We start from the raw sequence: 21,305 nt of genomic DNA, 5'->3' as shown, positions 1-21,305 counted from the left end.
CTTTGACCCTGGCAAAACCTGATGTTCTAGTTTGCCTTCCTCTGACTCCCAAATGCTTAAACATCTGCAGGTCATTTTAAAGTGGCCAACAGTCCTCAGGCTTCAACCTGCACAAATGCACCTGGCTTCTCATGTTATGGCAGGCTAAAAGAAACTGGAATATGATCTGTGTCTCTAACAAGGGAACTATACTTCTTACCCTCTGTTTACATTTTCAATAACCTTCTGTATAAAAAGCTCTTGTCTCCAAATGCCCATTACATGGAGAACTTCAGGTATTATGATTATACACACACACACACACACACATACACACACACACACATATACACACACATGCATACACACATATATACACACATAAAATTACATTTGACATTCAATATTAGTTTCAGGCACAGCATAGTGGTTAGACATTTATACAATTTATGAAGTGTTCCCCTGATAATTCTGATATTTCATTTATTCATTAGATATGGCATGATATAAATAACTAAGATTAAAAAGAACTTTCAGCTTCTGAAGATATATGTTCATTTCCTGGTTTTCTTATAAAGCTAACATTAACAAGAATGTTTGGATGACATTCTGGTTTCTATGGCAACTGAGAGATACCATTTTATGTAGGAGGCATAAACAGTTAACAAAGATATTTACAAGGTGGAACGATGGACCAGCAGAAAAAATATGCAGTCTAGTAGGTATCTACTGTCACTTTGAGATAGTTTGTGTATGTGTGTGTGTCTGCATGTGGGTCTTGGAAAGGTGACGTATTTAGTTGGGGATTAGGAGTTAAAAGCCCTCCTGTTTTATTGGAAAAGCTCCAAGTTCCTACTGAAGAGACCCTGAGGTAATGAGTCACCTTTCTGTGTTTCCATGTTCTAAGGTAACACCTGTTGTATGGGTCATTGTGGTCTGAGATTTAAAGCAGAGGTCTCCAAATATTTCTAAACTTACACCTGTTTTTAAAAGATTTTTGGTTGTACCCTAAAAATATACACTTTACTTCTTTTATGTCCATTAAAATTAGTAGGTGTACACTATGGGAGAGAAAAGTTGAAATTAACATGAAATAAAGTGAATAGGATTGGAAGCTTTAATATGCCTTTGTGGAATTTCAGAGTAATATGGTGCTCATCTTGAGTAGCTGACACTAAATTAAAGAAGATCTTTTCTTTAAAAGATAAATGTACTGTCATTGTACAGCTAATTAAAATTTGTAAATGGCTGCCCACTTAGCATATAAGATTAAAGTATGAGCTTCTTAACAAAGGTTCTGATTTTTGTTTTTCTGGTTTAGGAAGTAGATGTTGCTGATATTTTATTATTTCTGTATTTATTATGTTTCCAAAGAAAGTCATAGCATCTAAAAGACTGTCAAATTTGTCTTCAGGCTATGTGCATTATAAAGTAGTAGGTATTAGGTGAAGGATATCTAAATCTATCTTGGCACCAAATCTTGTACACAGATCTGTGATTCTGACACTCTCATGCTATCATTAAATGAATACTTATCTAAGTTATTATTTATCTCAATACTTAATAAAAGTACCAGTAAAAAATTGAACACACTTTTTAAATAACAATTGATTGTGGGAATGATGGTTGACAGTGGAAGATGGTATGGGGAAATAAATGGTAATTGAAAAAATACAATGAAAAAATGTAGCCAAAAAAATGTTAGGTCTCAATATGTTTTTAAAATTTTTTAAATTTATTTTAAAGAGAGGGGAAGGGAGGCAGAAAGAGAGGAACAGAAACATCAGTGTGTGGTTGCCTCTCATGCACCCCCAACTGGGGACCTGGCCCCCAACCCAGGTATATGCCCTGACTGGCAATTGGACCAGCGACCCTTTGGTTTGCAGTCCAGCACTCAATACAATGAGCCACACCAGCCAGGGTGGTCTCAATATTTTTTATAGGGCAACTTATATATGCATTGGTAAGAAAAGTAATCATTTGCATTGCTGTGGACAGGAAACAGTGGCATTACTATTAGGTTTCTACATGCCAGCTTCTATTGCTTAAAGATTGGTAAAGTAGTCTGAACAATCATCAAAGGCAATGAAAAGGCCGTAACTATACAGAATGATCTAATATTTTGGGGGGCCATTAGCTAATGCCCAATGTTCCACTCTAAGGTGCCAGTGATTTCTTAGGCTTATTTATAAGTCTATGACATGATTTTCAAGTATAGTGGTATTAAGAGAAGTGCTCGCCCTTTGAAAGAAGGCCTCACTAGAAGTGTTTTTTCTCTTTTTATTCACTGAAGAAATATTCAAATCCATCACTGTGGTCAGCAGGTGGCACTTATGATATTGTGCTCTTATATGCTGACACACAAATTAATAAAGTCTCAATAAACATTCCCTTTATTCTTAGTGAAAGAAATAAATGGAATTTGTGCCACCACACCACTAACTGAACTCTGTAAATGGCTTTTCATTTAATATATAAGCATAATGTACAGGATCCTTAACTAAAACTCTTATTTTGGGGTTTGCATTTTAGAAAGTGAATTTTGTTGAATTTATAGTTATTTCTGTATTTATTATGTTTCTAAAGAAATGCATAGCACCTTCACCCTCAATCCTTCCCCCATCAATGTGTGGTTGCCTCTCACACACCCTCTATTGGAGACCTGGCCTGCAAGCCAGGCATGTGCCCTGGACTGGGAATAGAACCAGTAACACTTTGATTTGCAGGCCGGTGCTCAATCCACTGAGCTAGGAGGTCGGGGTGGGTGGGGCAGGGAAAAGTGGTGTCAGGAAAATGGATACAATTGTACTTAAACAACAATAAAAAAAAGAAAAAATGAGCAAGGAATTATAGAGAACAACAATCTTTATTTAGGTTTTTATTAAATTCATTGGGGTGACATTGGTTAATGAAATTGTGTACGTTTCTGTAGCTTATTTGGTAGCATAAAAGAATAAAAATATTTTTGGTTATTAAAAAGAGTTTTTTAAATCAAATTCTAGGCCACTAAAAAGTAGCATTCCTAACCAAATAATCAAAGGTACCCTAGGAAAGTGCTAAAAATCAAGTTATGTGACTGCTATGGCCAGACCCCAAGTTGTTGTTTTATTTTTTATTGAGTTTATTGGGGTGACATTGGTTAATAAAATTAAATAGGTTTCATAAAAAAAGAAATGCATAGCATCTAAGAGACTTGCTGTTGCATTCTTTGTGAGAATATGTGTTTTAGGAAGAAGCAGGTGATAATTAAAGATAGCAAAGTCTTTTGTCTCTATGTCATATACTCTATTCCATGATGCTGGACTGAGAATCTGTCAAGCCCATTTTGCCTTTACCAACCTGCTCCCTGGTAGGCTCTACCAGCAAGGTTCACCAAAGTGAGACAAGAAGTGTGGAGGAAGGAATAACTGAATGTGTCTTCTTTGTTCCTATTCCTCCTGTTACCAAACCCAACTAGTGGCGGGGGCGGGAGGGGGGCTACCACTTGCTGCTTATTAGGAAAATATCCAAGGACAGAGTTTGGTGAAAAAAAAGGAACCTTTTATTTAATGGCAAGTTTCTGCCTAAAATATCTGGGTGACAAAAGTAAGGGGAAATAAAAAGTGAGAGTATGACATCAAAAATAGCTATTTTCCACAGTGGCTGCACCAATCTGCATTCCCACCAACAGTGTACTAGGGCTCCCTTTTCTCCACAGCCTCGCCAGCACTGGTTGTTTGTTGATCTGTTTATGATGGCCATTCTGACTGGTATGAAGTGGTATCTCATCGCGGTTTTAATTTGCATCTCTCTGATGGCTAGATCTCACTTGTAAGTGGAACCTAATCAACAAAACAAATGGGCAAGCAAAATATAACCAGAGACAAACTGACAGTAACCAGAGGGGAGGGGGAAGGAGGATAACGGGGGAAAGAAGGGGAAGGGCTGTCAAGGAACATGCATAAAGGACCAGTGGACAAAGCCAAAGGAGGGTAGGATTGAAGGTGGGAGGTGGGGGTGGGTGGAGTAGGGGAGCGCGGAGGCGGGAAAATGGAGTCAACTGTACTTGGACAACAATAAAAAAAGCTGTTTAAATATGTGTCATTATAACTACTACATAGGTTAAAGAACTGAAAATAACACAAGAACAAGAATGTGTTCACAATGCTGAGTGTTATCACTAAGGTCTTTGGAAATAATGACAAGTTTCTGCCTCGAAGCCCATTCCCTCTAAAACACCCAAAGAAAAATCACCGTCACTCTCTGCCAGCTCAGTTCAAGGTTGCACCAGGAACCTCTTCTCCCACCCAAAAGTATCATGAACATAGATGACTTAGCTGGTCTCCAGACACTGTCCAGCTCCAGGTATCTTTTGGAGTCTGTGCCGCTCACAGGGCTGCAGTGTTCTTCATTGACAGGCCTTCTGGTGACCATTGACACTCACTCCCTGCCCCGGCCTGGGAAGGGAAAGAACCAACTAACTTTTAACTTTCCTTCATGCTCCATTTCAAAAGCTCTCTCCCAGAATCCACATGTGCTGAAGGTCAGTGGAAGTGTCCAGCTTTCCAAACATTGAGGAACAGTGTTGTTCATGTTTGTCTTTGACCCTCTTCTGGCCACTGTGTTTAGCAAGGGGGCAGAGTCTCACATCACAAGCATGCAGCTCAAGCCCCTTCCCCTTTTCCAGGGAAGTGTTTCCCCCCACCCCATTACACTCCCAGTGTCACCTGAATAAATGTCCTACACAAAAACAAGGCCATATGATATCATTAGGAGCAGAATGTCCAAAATATAGTTTTGGTACACACCTGGCTGGTTTGACTGAGTGGATTGAGTACCAGACTGCAAACCAAAGGGTCACCGGTTCCATTCCAAGTCAGGGCATGTGCCTGGGTTGCAGGCCAGGTCCTCAGTAAGGGGTGCATGAGAGGCAACCACACATCGATGCTTCACTCCCTATCTTTCTCCCTCCCTTTCCCTCTAAAAATAAAAAAAAATAAAATCTTTAAAACAAAATTTTAAAAAGCCATCACCCTTAAAAAAACACTTTCCATATCAGGTCTCTCATAAAGCCCAGCACCCCTTAACTGATAGACTCTCTCTCCCTTGAATTTTGGGTCTCACATTTAAGGGTCACCTCCTCTGAGAACCTCATGCTCTGGAATGAGCAGAGATCAGGTCACTATCATCAGAAGCAGGTGTCTGGTTTCAGGAGTCCTTCCTCTAATATTCCTTAGAAACCACTTCCAGCTGGTCAGCTAGCTCCCTTTCTTTGGAATATGTGTCCTGACTCTGAAAGACCCCTCCTCTCAGCTTATGTGTTCTTAAACCACTATATCTTCTCTTGCTTTTTTTTTTTTTCAGACATTAGAGTCCTAGCTCCTTCCTATTATTGCCATCTGCACATTACCTCATTGTTTATGCCTTTTTCAGCCTAAAAACAATTGTTGAGTTCACTCTAATTTAAAAAAGAGAGACATTCGGCTTGTTAGTCAAGCTTATTTTTGTTTTTGTTTTTTTCTAAGTTTTTTCCTTAAACTTTGCTATACTCACCTAGGGCTGTGTGCATGTGTGTGTGTTTGTGTCTGTCAGTACATTTGTGTGTATGTGAATGTTATATTTTTATTACCATATCTTGAATATTCCACTTGATATTGCCCATTCTTTTGGAAAATTCTCAGCTATTATATGATTCCTTCCAATATTCTTTTTTCCAGGCTCTCTCCTGGTACTCCTTATATATCTCTATATGGTTAGGTATATTAATTTTAATAAAAATATTTCCTTTGATCTATATAAAATATCAACTTAAGAACTCTTTTACATATTTTCTTACATTCTCTTTGTTTTGTACCATTTTTCTATGGTTGCTTTATTTTTTGTTTTTCACTTATATCTGATATTTTATATCTCCTTAAAGTCTCTATAAAGGTGTGTGTGTATATATATATATATATATATATATACACACACACACACACACACATCTATGTATGCATCCTCTGTACAATCTTTTACAATTTTATGGAGGAAAAAATCAAGCCTACTGTTATATCCTTGTTTCATGTGTACCACATTATCAGGTTTCTGTTTACTTTTTGAAACATTGTCCTATATTTATTTTAAAATAAGCATATATAGCATTGTTCTCCATGTATATGTGTGTTTTTACATCACCGGTATCACTTGTGCTTCATTGGCTACTAACCTGGTTATATTAACCTAAATTTTTCTTCTATGTCAGTACATTTGGATCTGCATTGGTCTTTGTAATGGAAAAATAATGTATCTTTGTTGGCTTAGACTACCAGTTTTTTAGTCTCTCTTATGGGTAGCACTTTGTTTTTATCTAATTTTGCCATTGTCTTTATGGTGAACTAAAACAAAATTACTGATCTTATGAACATAAGCAATTTTTTATCCTTGCACACAACTTAGGGAAATCAATAGCTTCTAAAACACACATCTTGTTCCCTCAACTAGATGTTAGTAATTATGAAAGTCTCACTCTCGGGAAAAGAAGAAGCTACCTCTTACTTTTTAACTCAAAATACAATGCTTCATATTATTACAATTACAGAGGAACTGGATATCTTTCCTGTGGAAAGTTAATAGGGACTGAAGTGTTAAAAGAGCACCTTTGAAAGAAAGTTGGCTTACTGAAGTGGAAAAACAATCAGTTTTGAAAAGGAATCAGCTTTGAAAGGTAAAGTGTTCGCTCTAGTTTTAAAATAATGCCCTAAAGACAAACTATGAATTTTGTAATTTTGTATTTTTTTCTGAAGTGTTCACTTTTTTCTTTTTTCAAGTAGAAGATGGCCTTATAAGGGTATGTACCTGAAAATTAGGTTTTATGATTGGTTATTTGTTTAAGGAAACACTGGAAGTCAGAGATTAAGTACTCAAAGTTTGGTAAGTTAAATGTTTATATATACATTTATGGTCATATGATATAACTTGGGAAATGAGAAATAAGTCTAGCATTTATTCCTAATTAACAAACTGAGGGCAATTTCATAGTCCTCAGTTTGTAAGAGTTGCTACTTAAATGCTATATAAAAAAAACAACCCTCCTAAAATTGGGGATGGCCCACTGAAGAAGTATATGACCTAGTAAACAACATAAAAGAAAATTTAAAGATAAAAACTCTTATCCAAATGCTCTAAAAATGCACTGGTAACCTAATTAAATATTAAGAGCTTTTAAAAAAGTTCATGTGAAAATTTATGTTAAAATTAATCTGAAGATGGAAAAGTACAATAATAAGCAAGAATGTTATTTTCTTTATAAAAATAATTTTATTGAACATGCCTTTATTCTGATAAAAAGAACTTCTAACACATATTTTGTTAAATTATTTTTTGGGGGGTTATAACATGTTAAGCCTGGAGCTCACAAGAATCTCTAATAAATAGCTAATAATTGTAGGGAAGTGGCATTGGGATAAAGATGAGAGGAAATGAATTTTTGCCTCCAAGTAATGGTGTGGTAGGGTTTATATAAAGAAAAATATCTTCATTTTCAGAAAATGACTTGCTGAAAATTATCTTTTTGCCACAGAATTTATTTAAGATGTCACGAGAAAAGAGTTAACAAAATAGAACTTTCAGGATAATCTCTCCAGAAACCAATGAGTGTTCATTGGCAAAATAAAGTTATTTTGCATCTGAAGAGCAAATGTCAAAGAACAGAAGGTAGAATATTGGAGTTCCTTGTTTGGACATGGATTATTCTGATTTTGTGGAAAAAGTTTTGTAAGTCCTGCTGAAGGGAAACTGAAGTGAGTCACCAGTTTTTCCTTTCCTTCTTTTTCTGTGTCCTCATATGATGCCTATATTTTGAGACCCTCTTAGTCTCTAAGTTCTCTGAAACAGAAGCCTCCAAACCTGTATGATCACATACCGCATTCTAGAAAAATGCTAGAGCAGGTTATAATAAAAATATGTATATTTAAATGCCATCATATGTCATATATATGAGTATGTGTAAATAAACATGCACATATATGCATTTATTATGAAAATAATTTTATATTATGAAACATAAAATTTGAAGTCAGTAATGCATGAGGTAAAATATACAAGTGAATTTTAATACATATTTCTATAATGTGTACAGAAAACTGGAAAAATATGTGCCAAGCCATTAACACAGTATATCTGAGAAGGAGGTGGCAAGGGAGAGATTGAGAAAACAATTTCAACTTTCACATTATTCATTTCTGTGTTGCATGACACTTTAAAAAACATTTTGGCAACATTAAAAATGTAAAATATATGCATAAAAGTGATGTTTAAAATATTTACATGAAAAGGTGTTCAAATATGCTTTTGAATAAAAAGAAAGTTTTATGTAATATGTACATATATTATATATGATGCTTTTTAGTCAATCCCTCCACCCTCTTACCGCTCCCCTGACTAGCTGTCATCCTGCTCTCCTTCTATAAGTCTGTCCCCATTTTCCTTGTTAGTTCACTTTGTTCATTCAAGTCCTCATATGAGTGAAATCATATGGTATTTGTCTTTATCTGAATGGTTTATTTCACTTAGCAGAATGTTCTTCATGTCCATCCATGCTGTTGCAAAGAGTAAAATTTTCTTCTTTTTCACTGCCAAGTAGTAGTATTCCATTGTGTAAATGTCCCATACTTGTTTTATCCACTCATCTATCAATGGACACTTGGGCTGCTTACATATCTTGGCAATTGTAAATAATACTGCAATGAACATAAGGGTGCTTATGTCATTTCCAATTAGGGTTTTGGGATCCTTCAGATATTTTCCCAGAAGTGGGATCCCTGTGTCAAAAGCCAGATTCACTTTTAATTTTTGGAGGTATATCCATATTGCTTTCCACAGTGGCTTCATCAGTCTGCCTTCCCACCAACAGTGCAAAGTGTTCCCCTTTCCCCACATCCTCACCAGGACTTGTTGTTTGTTGATTTATTGATGATAACCATTCTGACAGGGGTGAGATGGTATCTCATTGTGAATTTTGTTTGCATTTCCTTGATGATTACTGACATCGAGCATCTTTTCATATGTATATCGGCCATCTTTTTTTTTGAACCTGGATGCAGAGAATAAATACTTTATTAACTGATTACAGTTGAAAGTCACAAACAAAAAAAGGGGTATATTACAGAAGAGCCATATACACATATATATATAACATACACATATATGGCATATATAGAGAGAGAGACAAATCCAAAGACTGTTACCGCTTTACATTTTAATAACCTCTGCATTTTTGTTTTACACATTTAGGCAGTGTGTTTTCTTTTCTTCTCAGTTAAAGAAACAAATTTTGGCCAATATTTCAAAATTGTATTTTGGTAACAACTTACAGGGTCACAGAATTAGACAATAACCAAGGTATCAAATACAATCTGACAGTTTTCTCAGTATATTCCATGTGTGTTGGTATATTTATGTTGGTGTGGAATATCTGATAATCATCTTCTCTTTCCAGTAAAACTAACACATAATTTTTAAAAGATGATTTTAATAGTCTTAACTAAAATAAGCTTGGACTTCCAAGTCTGTCAAATGCCCAAAGCATATTATTCTCTGCCCTTCCCTAAACTCTTCTGTATGTTTTAATTAGCCTTTAGAATATGTTCACATGGCTTTATTTTAGATCTATAAATTTTGAGTTTTTCAAAATCCAAAATAACTTCCTTATGCAAAGTGACAGTGTAAATAGCAATCCTACATAGTGAAGAGCAATTTTTCTTCTGTATAACTCCCTTTTAAAAAATGGGCAATCACACACACACACACAAAAGACCAATTTAGCCCATCTGAAAAAGCACTCCAACTCCCTAATTCCACTCTTGAAGGAAAAGGCAGAGGCAAGTTTACATTATCCCAGATAACTGAATAAATGACTTTATTTGGTATCTTCAAGAAGCTTCTCCTTCCGTAGGAGGTGTCAGTGTTGTGGGAGAAACTGTAACTGGTCTTCGTGTAATTCTGGCCATCTTTATGGTCTCTTTGGAGAAGTATCTATTCAGGTTCTTCGCCCATTTTTCAATTGGGTTGTTTGGTTTTTGGTGGTGATAAATTTCGTATATTAACCCTTATCAGATGTATTGTCAAATATGTTCTCCCATTCTGTAGGTTGTATTTTGGTTTTGTTGACAATTTCTTTGGCTCTGCAAAAACTTTTTAGTTCTATGAAGTACCATTTGTTTATTTTTTCTTTTGTTTCCCTTGTCTGGGGAGATATAGCTGACAACAAATTTCTAGGACCAATATCAGAGATTTTGCTGTCTATGTTTCCTTTTAGGAGTTTTGTGGTTTTGGATCTAACATTTAAGTGTTGATCCATTTTTAATTTATTCTTGTGTGAGGTGTAAAAGGGTGATCTAGTTTCATTTTTTCTTTTTCATGTACCTGTCTAATTTCCCCAACACCATTTATTAAATACAGTTTTTAAAGATGAATCAAGATGGCGGAGGAGTGAGTGGAAGTCACTGACCTCTTCCCAGGACCAACCTGGAATTACAATAAATTGGGGAGAAATCACTGGGAACAAAAAACTGAACAATAGTGAAAGAGGAGCCTAATAACCTCAGACAGACAGAAGAATCGGCTTTAGCGCAAAGTAACTGGTAAGGAGTGTGGTATAGACCTGAGAAGGAAGGCGGGGCACCCACAGATGGCACCACCAGAATGATATTAAAACGGCCAGTTGGCTCCCCCTGAGAAGAGTAAGGTCTAAACCAAAAGCAGGGATCTCTAGCACACAGCACCAGAGCCCAAAAAGTACACAGAAAACAGCCAGATGAGAAAAGTAACAGGGTTTCTCTCTCCTAGAGACAGGCGGCTAGAGATGCAAAGAGCCTTTCAAAGGGCTAACGCAAAATTGTTATTTGCAGCCACTTACTCTGGTCTACGGCAAAGGCAGGGGCAGAGTGGGCTAGAGATGACTGAGGTGAGAATGGGGAAGGAGGCTTTGGGTAGAGAACTGAGAAAGTAGCTGGTAGGATCTCGGTGCGAACTCATCCCCCATGTGTCAGCAGCCATCTTGCTGAGGCAGAACCCACTCCCCCTGAGCAGCACCAACAACAAAGGACCCAATAGCCCCACCACTAGGTGGGACTCAACTCCTCCCTGTGCTATCTAAGCTGCCTGCTGAGTGCAGAGTGGCAGCCACAGAGAGTAGATCCCTGGCTAAAGAGGACGCAGAGAGGTCTGGCAACACTTGAGAAGAAACTGGGGATGGAGGCACTGGGAAGAAAACAGAGAGAGTATCCAGCAGGATCCCAGTATGGACTCCTCACCCAAATGGCAGCAGTGTGAAAGGACCCAATAACCTCGCCCCCAGGAGGGACTCTGCACCACCCTGAGCTGTCTAAGGCCCCCTGATGAGTGTAGAGTGACTAGATTAACAGCTGAAGGAGAAAGCCACATACAGTAGATTACTGGAAGTCTAGAACAGACTGCCTAAGGTCAGACAGGGTCAACACCTGACATCATCAGAGGCAGAACCAGAAAGTAAAAACAGCGGTCTCCAACCATAGAAGTTCACACCATAAAGACAGAAAATCAAGACAGATCGACTTAGGAATCAGAAGCAAAAGAGAGGTCTCACAAATAACGGGAAAGCAAAGAAATATGAACCACTCAAAGGGAAAGGAAGAATCCCCACAAAGAGAACTAAATGAAATAGAGGCAAGTCAACTATCAGATATTGAGTTCCAAACAACAGTTCTAAGGAAGCCCAATGAGCTCAGTAGCTCAGAAAGAATTACCAAAAACTACGGGGAAACTACAAGGAACTTACTGCAAACTATATCAGCATGAAAAAGGACATAGAAACTATCAATAAGAGACAAGAGGAAACAAAGAATACAATTTCTGATTGAAGAACACAGTAGAAGGAATCAAAAGCAGGCTATCAAAAGGAAATAAAGATGAAGCTTAGGACCAAATCAGTGAACTGGAGGGCAAGGTAGAAAAAAGCTCTCAGGAAGAGCAAGAAAATGAAAAAAGACTCAAAAAGCACAAAGAGGCATTTAGGGAAATGCAGGAAAACCTGAAAGGTAATACTATCCGTATGATAGGGATACCAAAAGGAGAAGATGAGGAAGGAATAGAGAACCTGTTTGAAAAAGTAATGATGGAAAACTTCCTTAAGTGGAGGAGAGGAAAAGTCATAGAAGCCCAGGAACCACCAAGGGTCCCATTCAAGAGGAACCCAATGAGGCTCACTCCAAGACACATCATCTTTAAAATGGCAAATATCAAAGATAAACAGAGAATCCTAAGCAGCAAGGGAGAAAGAGGTAGTAACATATAAGTGAGCCCCACTACGGGTAGCAGCTGACTTCTCAACAGAAACACTGCAAGCCAGAAGGAAATGGCAAGAAATATTCCAAGTCATGAAAAGCAAAGGCCTGCAACCAAGACTGCTCTTCCCAGCAAGACTCTCAGTTAAAATGGAAGGTGAAATAAGGAGTTTCCCAGATAAAAGAAGGTTAAAAGAGTACGCCTCCACCAAACCAGTACTGCAAAGTATAATAAAGGAAGTGTTTTAAGATGAAGAAAAAGAGTCTATGAATACCCAGTTCCTTTCAGAGTTGCCAATAATTGATATTACCAATATTTTTGTTCTCAATAATCTGATTGTGCCAATGATGTTATTTTAATTGTTCCTTTACCATTTGTTAAAACTAAACCTGTTTTAGTATATTTCTTGCCTATTTCTATTATTTTTTAAAATTTTTAAAATTAATTAATTTATTATTTTCAAATACATTTGTCTGGGGGGGTAGGCAGAGACAAATCTATTATTTTTTTTAAAAAAAGTTTTAAATGAGTTTTTGGTGTTCTTAATCCATTTATTGATTAAAGGTTTGTAAACCTTTTTTCCCTAAAAACAAACAAACAAACAAAAAAAAACCAACCTATTAACCATGTTTTAGATGTGTTGCAAATACCTTTCTGTTCTAGTACTTGTCCTTTAACTTTTTTTATATGTATATTACTATACAGTTAAACGTTTAATATAGTCATATTTTCAATATTTACTTTATAGCTTCTGGGGTTGAATATTTTACTTCATGTCATGAAAAATATTAGTTCTATTTTCTTCTAAAACTCCTTAGATTCTACATAATTGATTTTTCATTCACTTGAGTATTTCTTGTATAATGTGTGAAATAGGGCTCTATATTTGTTTTATTTCAAGTAATAGTGGTCCAGGCACCTTATTTCTTGAATAAGCCTTATTTTTCCCATTGATTTGAAATATCAACTTAATCATATATTATATTGTTAGACAGATATATATGTTTGTCTCTAGAATGTTCATTATATTTCTTTGATCTAGTTGATTATTTCTGTGCAAGTGTCATGTGGGTAATTGCTGACACTTTATAAGGTTTTTAAATTTTTTCAATATATTATAATTAAATTTGACATTTAAAAAATAAATAAAATCAATCTGCATTTAGAAAAAAAGAAAGAGAGAGAGAGAGATGGAACTCTTACCTTTCGCGACAACGTGGATGGAACAGGAGAATATTAAGCTAAGTGAAATAAGCCAGTTGATGAAAGACAAATACCACATGATTTCACCTATAAGTGGACTCTATTCAACAAAATAAACTAATGCACAAAATAAACCACAGGCTCGGAAACATGGAGCAGACTGAAAGTGACCAGAGCAGAGGGGGAAAGAGGACAATGGTGGAAAGAAAGGTAAGGGACTAGACAAAGAATATGTATGAATGACCCATGGACATGGACAACAGAGTGGGAATTGACTGTGGGAGTGGGGGGTGGAGGTGGGATGGGTGGAGGGGGTAATGTGGGAAAAATTGAGACAATTGTAATAGAATAAACATGATTTATAAATTTAAAAAAAGAATAAGCAATTTACATACACACAAGAAAAAATACATGTTATAAGAAAAAGTTTAATTTCACTAGTCATCAAAGAAATGCAAATAATATTAATAGCAAAATACAATTTTTAGCTACTTACCTGGAAAAATCAACATTAAAAGATAAATTAACATCCACTAATATTCTGGAAATGATATCAATTAACAAACAAAACTTAACTTAGAGGGAAGTACATTTTAAAATCCTAAAAAAAAGAAAGAAAGAAGAAAGAGATAAACTAAGTATAAACTTTTGGAATGATAATCATAAATCCTCAATTCTAGAAAACTTTCTTTTCCAAATTAAAACTATGCCCAAAGACTTTATAAATTAAATGCATAATTTTCATTTATGTATTAAATATTTATCAAGCACCCACCCAGCTCCAAGTACTGTAACTGAGAGTTGAGACAAAGGAATAAACAAGGCAGAGAGAATCCATGCTGTCACAGAGCTTGCTAATTTCTCAGAGGAAATACACATAGTAGATAAGGAACCAAATACAAAAAATGTTATAACTTTAGGATTTGTTGAATATACAATAAAGAAAATATGCAGAAAACCTGTAATAGTCAGGGAAGGCTCTTCCTAAGATGTTATTTAAGCTAAGAGCAGAAGGCTATAAAGGAAATATTTATGCCAAGAGCCAGGCACAGAAAACAGCAACAGAAAAGCATCTGACAGAAAAGAATTGGAATACTGGAGAACTGACAGAAGTCCAGGAAGGTCAAATAGAGTACCCTGGGTGTCCTGGGGATGGGGTAGTGTGGCCGTTTGTGGAGACAGGGTGGTAGTAGTGTGTTCATGGCAGTGAGGGGTGAGGTGGGCATTGGCCCTCAAAAAATGACTTTTTGGGACATGATAAGCAGTTCAGACTTTGTTCTGTCTACAATGGAAAGCCACTGAAGGTTTATATGGAGGGAAGAGGCAGAGTGTAATTTATACTTTTAAAATATTCCTTCTGTTGTAATGTAGAGAATGAATTAAAGATGGTGGGTGGGTAGAGTGTGAATATAGGTAGATTAGTTAGGAGGCAATTCTGAAGTCAGAGAGGTGTGGTGGATATATGTGATGGTGGAGAGATAAGAATGTAACAGAGGTAATTATAATGGTAAACATTTTGGAAACTACCTCTACTTTTCTGCAAAAGAGGATGTACTGAATAAATGCATATGCTCCTAAGCTTATTAAATCTGAGTTGTTAGAAACAACATTGATACAGCAGGCCCCTTTTGAATCTCTGGTGCATAAACTAGAGGACAAACAAACTGAAAAATAAGAGAAAATAATTGGTGGAACCAAGACTTGGAGAAGCTATAAGGGGTAAATTTCTTTTTATGATCATATGATAAAAATCTTTGTTAATACAAATTATTACCAACATTAAATTTCCTCATTTATTTGAGACTGTTCTGGCCACTGGAGCTATAACAAGAAGGAGAGAGAAAAGTTCAAAGAGCTTCTTCTACTGGCATGTGGTGTAGGGATGAAACACAGTCTTTGCAGCCAGGCTTATAAGGGGTAAATTGAAAGCAGAATTGAGCAATACCTCTTGGCAAGGAAAGTTGCTTTTCCCAAGGTGACCACAGGGTCTGGCTTGCCCAGGAAGGGCCTAGTATACCCTGCATGTATAGTTCTAGTGTGTTGTGTTCTTGTGTAAGTATTTCTGTGTTCCATTTCACTCTCAGAAATGTCCTGGGTTTGAATGAGAAATTATAGAGTCACTCCACAATGCTTCATCAGTAACAGAATTTTATGGAAGAAAGAAGGCTCTATTAAACAAGCGGGGAGATGTTTAGTAGTGGTGACAGACCTCAGAGAGATGACCTAAGTAGGATCTTGGGTCATTAGAGTGCCTGTGGGAGGGACAGGCTGGGGTCTTGAGCAAAATGGAAGAGACTGGTACCACCAGTGAGTTGGAGCTCATAGCTTAGACACGAGCAGAAACATGCTCAGAAGTCTCCAAGGCTGGACAAATGTCATCAATGTCATCTCCATTCACAGTCCTATTATTCAAGTATCAATATTCATAATTTATACTTCGCAGAGAAAGATTTTATTATCTTTGGTGTCATCTTGTGGGAGACTTATTTTAATTCTTGGAAAATGAGAAAGCCATGTATCTGAAATTCACAAAACCAGAACCTGCCATTCAATCCTTTCAAAAAAAACTAATTCCTTGTATCAATGGTGATGGATTTTAGCTTTCACCTTGTGGTTTATTCAACAGGTATTTATGTATCACAGCCCCTTGCTATGTGTCAGGCATAGTGATGGGACATGAAGATACAACTAGGATTGTGTCCCCATGTGACAGCATGACAACTGGTCCCACCAGCCTCTGCCAACCTGTCTGTGTCCCCACCTTCTTCCTTGCAATACAGGCTGTAAACATACACACACTTTCCAACAGACATTTTCTATCATATCTTCATGCACAAGTTCTCCCTCTCCTAGATTCAGCCACTTTCCAGCGAGAATATATTAGATTTTTCTCTTTCAATATGTCTTTGCTTTCCTATATTCTTGTAGACTAATATATTAAATGTGTTTTTAAAAACTATGCATAGAAATATTTTAATACAAATGTTTCTAGGAGCTTTATTCATGAATTCCAAAAATGGGAAGAAACTCAAATGTCCATCAGTGGATAAATGAATGGTGGTATAGCCACACAATGCAATTGTGCTGATCAGGATAAAGAAACTGATATGTAGAGCAACATGGGTGAGTCTCCAAAACATTATATTGATGGAAAGAAGTCAGATTCGCAGGGTTGTACACTGTAGGATTCCATCTATATGACATTGTGGAAAAGACAAAACTATGGAACTGCAAAATGGATTCATTTAGGCTGGGAGTGGAGAGAGGGGCTTGACTACAAACGGGTATGAGGAAAATTTGGAGGTGATTTAAAAGCTCTGTATCTTGGTTATTATAGGACTGTATATGTTTCCAAAATTCAATGAGCCATATATCCAGAAAGGATAAATTTTATTGTATGTAAAGTATACCTCAATAAACCTGACAGCTGAAAATTTCAAATAAATAAACAAATAAATAAATAAAAATAAATACGATATTTAGCCCATTGTATATGCTTGTTTCCTCTGTCAAATATTAATCAATTATAAAAGTGTGAGTTCATTTCTAGGCTCTCTATTCTTTTCCATTGATCTATGTGTGTATATGCCAGTAGCAGGCTGTATTGATTATTATGGCCTTGTAGTATAATTTGATATTAGGTAGTGTGATTACTCCAAATTTGTTCTTCTTTCTCAGCATCACTGTTGCTATGCAAGGCCTTTTGTGATTCCATATGAATTTTTGAAATATTTGTTATAGCTCTGTGAAATACATCATTAGAAACTTGATAGGAATTGCATTTAAACTATAGATTGCTTTGTGTAGTATGGACATTTTAATGATGTTAATTCATCCTATCTATGAACATGGTATATACTTTCACTTATTTGTATCTTGTTTAATTTCTTTCTTCAGTGTCTTATAATTTTCTGTATATGTTTTTTTCATCTTTGGTTAGATTTATTCGTAGGTATTTTCTTCTTTTTGAAGCAATTGTGAGTAGTATTATTTTCTTAATTTCCCTTTCTGTTAATTCATTATTGGCTGTTGGAAACCGTCCCACCTGGTTTCAGGACTGTATCCTCTCTGACAGGCAAGAGGACCCCAAGGCTGGAGCTGAGCAAGGAGGCCTTGAGAAAATAGGCCACTGAAAAGACAAAATCTGTCCTCCTGGCAGGGGCACAGCCCCTGCCTCTATCAAATCACCTTGCTTGGTCCCGGAGGGTGACTGATTAGTCAATGATGGGTAAGACCCCTCAATGGCGGGGCAAACTAAGACAGGCACAGTCAAATGGGGCCATCAGGGAAGGGCTTGGGATACATGGAGGAAGGGCAAAAGACCCTCACCCCTCAGCTTTGATATGGCCATAGTCTTCATTCTATCTGAAATAAGTCTCTTTATCTCTTGGCAGCTCTGCCCCACTGCCTGACTGGGTCAATGAAACAATACTAAAGGCAGGTACGGCCCTAAACTGAATCAGGTGGTTCCTGGGGACAATTAGGCCTGGAAAAGGAATGCATTAAATCTTATGAAACTTACTTTGCTATGAATGCCCTCGAGTTAAGGATTACTGAAGCTTGAGGTTGAGCATAGAATGTGATCAGTTTCCCAGGTTTCAGGGCCAAATGGGTGCTACGCTGTCTACCAGACCCTGACCTGAGGCAAAGCTCTTATGTTCCTTCAATTGTTTTCTATGACCTCTATTTGTTTTCTGTAAACATAGCCTTTTTACATTGATCATTGAGCTTTGCATCCATGCTGTATACCCCTGCGCATATAGTTCTCAATAAAATCCACTTCAAGAGAAAGGCTTGGGGCATTCTCCACTAGAGGGAATCACTACCCCTTTCCCTGGCTAACAGAGAAACGTGTCTGGGGTGGCTTATTTTTATTTCCCCATCAGTGACGACCTGGAACATACTCTGCGGGCCAGATTCCTGCTCCTACTCAGCTGGCACCCAATGTAGGGCCTTCAGGACCCACACCACCTCAATTGGCATATAAAAATGCAACTGATTTCTTAATATTAATTTTGTATCATGCTACTTTACTGAATTCATTAATCAGTTCTAGTAGTTTCTGGATGGTGTCTTTAGCATTCTCTATGACCAATATCATGTATCTGCAAATAAAGGCCATTTTACTTCTTCCGTTCCAATTTGGATGTCTTTTATTTCTTCTTCTTGTCTGATTGCTGTGGTTGACTTCCAGTACTATGTGGAATAAGAGGTGAAAGCAGACATCCCTGTCTTGTTCCCTATCTTAAGGGGGAAATGTTGTAGTTTTTGCCCATTGAGTATGATGCTAGCAGTGTTTTTGTCATACATGGTCTTTATTATGTTTAGGTATGTTCCCTCTGATCCCACTTTGCTGAGAGCTGTTATCATAAATGGGTGCTGGATTATATAAAAAGCTTTTTCTGCATCTATTTATATAATAATATGGTTTTTATCCTTCTTTTTGTTTATGCAGTGAATCACATTTATTGATTTGGGAATGTTGCACCACCCTTTCATCCCCAGAATAAATACCACTTGATTATGGTATATGACTTTTTTGATGCTTTGCTGTATTTGGTTTGCTAATATTTGGTTGAATATTTTAGCATCTATGTTCATCAATGAAATTGGCCTATAATTTTTTTATTTGTAATGTCTTTATCTGGTTTGGGAATTAAGATGATGCTGGCTTCTTAAAATGCATTTGGGAGTCTTTCCTTCTTTTAAATTTTATGAAATAGTTTGAGAAGGAGAGGTGTTAGTACTCAGAATGTTTAGTAATATTCATCTGTGAAGCCATCCGGCCCAGGGCTTTTGTTTGTTAGGATTTTTTGCTTCAGTTTCATTAGCCGTAATCTGTCTATTCAGATTCTCTGATTTTTCTTGTTTTATTTTTGGTAGATTGTATATCTCTAGGAATTTATCCATTTTGTCTCTGTTATCCAGTTTGTTGCCATAAAATTGGTCTTAATATTTTCTTAAATCCTTTGTATATCTTTAGTGTCAGTTGTAGTTTCTCCCCTTTCATCTCTGTTTTTTATTTATTTGGGTCCTCTCCCTTTTGTTCTCGATGAGTCTGGTTAAAGCTTTGTCAATCTTGTGTATCTTCTCAAAGAAGAAGCTCTTGAATTCATTTTTTATCTTTTTTTAAGACTCTATTTAATTTATTTCTTCTCTGATCTTAATTATTTCCTTCCTTCTACTTACTTTGGGCTTTCTTTGTTTTTTCTTTTGAAGTTCCCTTAAGTGTGAAATTAGATTTTTTCTTTGAGCTATTTCTTGGTGTTTGTTTGTTTCTTTGTTTGTTTGTTTGAGATAGGCCTGTAATGCTATGAATTCCTCTCAGGATTGCTTTCCTAGTGCCCCACAGATTTTGGATTGTTGTGTCCACATTTTCATTTGTTTCAAGGTATCTTTTGATTTCTTCTTTGATCTCATTCTCGACCCATTCATTGTTTAATAACATGCTGTTTAGCTTTCATGTTTTGATATGTTTTTCAGTGTTCTTCTTATGGTTGATTTCTAGTTTCACAGCATTGTGGTCAAAGAAGATGCTTCATATCATTTGAATCTACTTAAATTTATTGAGACTTGTTTTGTGTCCTAGAATGTAGTCTATCCCACACAATGGTCCATGCCCACTTGAAATGTATATTCTGCTTCTTTCAGGTGAAATGTTTGAAGTTATCAATTAAATCCATTTGATCCGTTGTGTCATTTAAGACTGCTGTCTCCTTGTTGATTTTCTGCTTGAAAGAGCTATCCATTGAAGTCAATGTGGTATAAAAATCCGCAATTGTGACTATATTTCTGTTGATCTCTCCTTTTATGTCCATCAGGGTTTGATTTACATATTAAGGTGCAACTATGCAGAGTGTGTAAATGTTTACTAGGGTTATATCCTCTTGTTGGATTGTCCCATTTATCATTATGTAGTGTCCTTCTTTATCTCTTACTATAGCCTTGGTTTTAAAGTCTATTTTGTCAGATATAAGTACTGCTATCCCAGAATTTTCTTTTCCATTTGCATGAAATATCTTTTTCCAACCTGTTATTTTTAGTCTGTATGTATCTTTTGATCTTAGATGGGTCTCTTGGTGGCAGCATATAAATGGGTCTTGTTTTCTTATCCATTCAGCTCCTTTCTGTCTTCTGGTTGGAGCATTTAATCCATTTACATTTAAGGTGATTATTGATAGATACATATGTAGTGCCATTTTATTGTTAGACTGTTTTCCTTCATTTTTTTCCTTTCTATTTTTCTTTTTCTTCTTAACCCAAGCCGTTTAACATTTGTTGCAGCATTGGTTTGATGTTAACAAACTCCTTTAGCTTTTTCTTGTCTAGGAAGCTGCTTATTTCTCCTTCAATTTTAAAAGATAGCCTTGCTGAGTAAAGTAACCTTGATTGTAGGTCCTTGCTTTTCATCACCTTGAATATTTCACACCACTCCCTTCTGGCCTGAAATGTTCCTGATGAGTAATCAGATGATGGTCTAATTGGTACTCCCTTGTAGGTAATTACCTGCTTCTCTCTTGCAGTTTTTAATATTCCCTAATTATCTTTAAGTCTTGTAACTTTAATTATGATATGCCTTGGTGTAGGCTTCTTTGGGTCCAACTTGTTTGGGACTCTATGAGCTTCCTGGACTTGTGCGAATTTTTCCTTCACCAGATTAAGGACATTTTCAGCAATTATTTTGGCAAATATGTTCATGATCCCTTGTTCACTCTCTTCTTCTGGTATTCCAATGATGCAGTTATTATGCTTTATGTTGTCCAAAATATTTCTTAAACTCTCATTTTTTTAATTCTTTTTTTTTCTGTTCTTCCTGATTTCTTTTTCCTACCTTGTCTTCT

This window comes from Pteronotus mesoamericanus, unplaced genomic scaffold, assembly GCF_021234165.1.
Source record: "Pteronotus mesoamericanus isolate MK-2021 breed Mesoamerican mustached bat unplaced genomic scaffold, CSHL_Meso_final contig_37, whole genome shotgun sequence".
NCBI lineage: Eukaryota > Metazoa > Chordata > Mammalia > Chiroptera > Mormoopidae > Pteronotus > Pteronotus mesoamericanus.
The sequence above is the reverse complement of the archived record's forward strand: the minus strand, read 5'-3'. Positions refer to the sequence as shown.